The sequence below is a fragment of the Narcine bancroftii genome, chromosome 8 (assembly GCF_036971445.1).
Source record: "Narcine bancroftii isolate sNarBan1 chromosome 8, sNarBan1.hap1, whole genome shotgun sequence".
NCBI lineage: Eukaryota > Metazoa > Chordata > Chondrichthyes > Torpediniformes > Narcinidae > Narcine > Narcine bancroftii.
Genome location: NC_091476.1, coordinates 33,133,664 through 33,136,854, shown reverse-complemented (window position 1 = coordinate 33,136,854; position 3,191 = coordinate 33,133,664). Strand labels below are relative to the sequence as shown.

The window sequence follows — 3,191 nt, the reverse complement described above, 5'->3', positions numbered from 1 at the left end:
GGCGATGTCATGTCTCTAAAGTGTGTCATCTCATGGTCTATTTACAAGCCTGAGACAAATGAATTGTCACTTTTTCAGCTGCAGTCAGCAATGCCTTTTTGTGTGGTCTAAGTCTGCAGTTTCTACTGATCTTGCTTGTCAATTCTATAAGGAAGTCACGCCTCATTTGGTTTTGCTCTGCAGTCAGTCATAGACACGATATTAGCCATGTTGGGCACTCTCAGTAGCCCCAACAATGACACAGACAAAGACTGAGGGGAATGATAGGCTTTATTGTACTAGAGACTGCTGGCCCAGGTCCAAGGCTAGGATTGAGCGGAAAGGAGAGGGGACTCGACCTTTATGGCCTGGGGTCACATGGGCAGGACTAAGGGAAGAGCCAAGGCAGGAGGACACCTGGAGGGCAGGCCAGCCAGTACATATAATCATATCACTACAAGCCAGATGGTCACTTGTAGGACATCTTCTGTCTGATGTTTCACTTACAATACTGTCTTGCTCGAGGTCTTGTGGACTGACCCTGAAAGCATGGAATTCTATCTGGAAATAGGCATGAAAGGGATAATTGCAGAATATAATCTCAGCTACAGACATAGCAATTACTGAAATGCATCAAGAAATTTATTTCCTCACTCAAGTGAATAAGTACAGTTCTCACCACTGAATCAATTTCAATTAAAACCTGCTGAACTTGATGGATCCTGTTGTATAGAGCACTTTGCTGAAGAAGATTTTCTGCAACCAATGCTTGAATTCCCCAGTATGATTTCCCCAGTGTTAGCAAGATCAGCAGGGCCTAATTTGCTTGTGTTTTCACCATATCATCGCCATTTGAAGGCCCAAAATTCAAACTGCAATTTTTTCCACTGTGCACTTTGTCACTTGATTTGCCAAGCAGTGTGAGTAATTTTAAATGTTTCATGTTTGATTTGGAATGAGGCACAAAATAGAAAAATGGGTGCCCTGCTGGTCCATTTGGCAGACTGGGTGTTTTGTGGATGGATGTACAAAACTATAGATCAGACCATTATTTAATGAATCATGTAATTCCTTGCATATTTAAAGATTTATCATCCATTAATTAAGATCTTACATCTTAAAGATTCTAATTCAAAAAAAATTTTTAGAACTCTAGGGTACTGTAATTAAACCAGCAGTTTGATGTTCTAAAATAAAATCTGTGAACAGTGCTACAGATTGCAATTACTGGAATTGGGAGGGTTGTACACCATGTGAACACAGGAGATTTTGTCTGTATCTAGCAATATACACAGTTACTTCTTGGAACATGTTAAAATTAAGCATCACTAATTGATAACCATAAGAACATCAGAAATAGGTATAGAAGGCCATCTGGTCGGTCAATATTGATTTCACAAATAATTTTTGGATCAAGGACTTTGAAAGTATGTAGATCCTTCCTTATTCCTGTGGTCATTTTAAACTTATTGGCACCATTTGATATCTACAACAAGAAAGTTCGTTCTCACTAGTAATTCACAATATTAAGAACAACTTGACAGCATCAGTTTAAGCAATATTTGTGATCAGTCGTTGAGTTTTGACTGGAGTTTTCGGAGTGGACATTCTGGTTTAGACTTCATTGAGACCAAGTTCACTTCACAATGAAAATAAGTTCTGAGTATTCAATGTCATGGGTAGGATGATCCTGGCAATAGAAGGGGGCATTCAAACAGACATCTTATATTGCAACATAGAACTAAAGGCCAAATTGTAATCCAAAGAGTTAAGGAGATTATTTTGGTTCACTTTTATGCAAACACGATAGGTTTCCTTGGTTTGGTTTTTATATTTTTAAAAATCTTTTGAATATTTAATAGCACCAGTTTATGCATGTATTCCAATGGTAGTATTTGCAAATCCTCTGCAACTAGTCACCCATACCTGCAGAATAAGCCACACATGGTCAGTGTTAAGGAGCACTGTTTGTACAGAGTTATGGCATTTATGAAAAAGTCTGTAAATAAATCCTGTTGGATGCTACAAATTGACCCGCAGCAAAATACTTCCTCAGGCACTCTATGAGAAGTCCATGTGAACACCACTACCCCTGAGACAAGACAGTACAGATGACATGCACGGCATACATCAAGCTACAATGTACAACACAAAGCAAGGACCATCATTGTCGGTTCAGACAAATAATTGCAGCCTTTTTTTTTCTCTAGCCTGCACAGAGCACTGAATAATTACCCAAATCCATAGGGTAATCTCTTCTCTGAGCATTTGACTTCTCTGGAGTCACAAGCACAGAATGAGAGAAGACTACCTTCCAGGCAGCTGTCATAATGCCATTAGTTAAAGGCACTACTTTATTCTACAAATTCATGATTTCCAATGGAAGGTTTTAGGTAGACACTGCAGTGATCCTGGCTACAGCCAAGACTCAAGACAGTTTGTGGGCAATAGAGTGCACTATTTATCCAGACATACAGAACAGGATAATTGTCTGGTCGGAATACATACAATGTCATGGAATAGTACAGAAGATGACAAAATGTACAAATTATATTGGTAATGTATGTACATTGCCAATATTTAAAGTATTTTATGACAGTGGGGGAGGAAAATAATGCCATATATTTCATGCACTGAGTTAATAAAAGAAAACAAATTGCATCCTACTTGTAGTAGAATCATTAAGCCTCCCACAGCAGAGGTTCCTGGTGCACCAAGAAGAACTGAGAATATTCATGCGGGAAGTCACTTCACACCATGGTCATGGGTGGATGTAAACTCAAACTCATATGTCAGTATATATGCTTGAGTTAGTACAGGGGAAAATTGTTGGTTCCTAATAATCAATGCTGCTCTTTCAAAGTGAAATCCTTTTGCCTTCAATCATTGGATGTCCCCCCCCACATTCTCACAATTTCTTTCTCTGGCTGGACCCTTCCAAATCTGCTTCAGGTTCAATGTTAAAGCTATCTCTAGTACCCCATCAGGCAGGTCTTTCTAAATTCTCACTACACATTGCTTTAAAAATATTTCCCTCCAGTTCCTTGATTTTGCTGCATTACCTCATAATAGGGTGGCAAGGTTGATGTAGTGGTTTAGTGCAATGACTTTACAGCTCCAGTGATTGGCACTGCACCTTGGTTCGAATCCTACACTATCTGTAAGGAGATTGTATGTTCTCCCCTGTCTGTGTGGGTTTTCTCCATGGACTC

General features: G+C 39.2%; 1 long non-coding RNA gene across 1 annotated transcript; it reads right to left on the bottom strand.

The window, feature by feature from the left end:
- Positions 1-252: 252 nt before the first annotated feature.
- LOC138741705 (uncharacterized) lies at positions 253-2,980 on the bottom strand. The gene is made up of 2 exons (XR_011343685.1): positions 2,647-2,980; positions 253-540 (listed from the first exon to the last, which is right to left on the bottom strand). It is a non-coding gene; the product is annotated as an uncharacterized lncRNA (long non-coding RNA).
- Between the last annotated feature and the right edge of the window lie 211 nt (positions 2,981-3,191).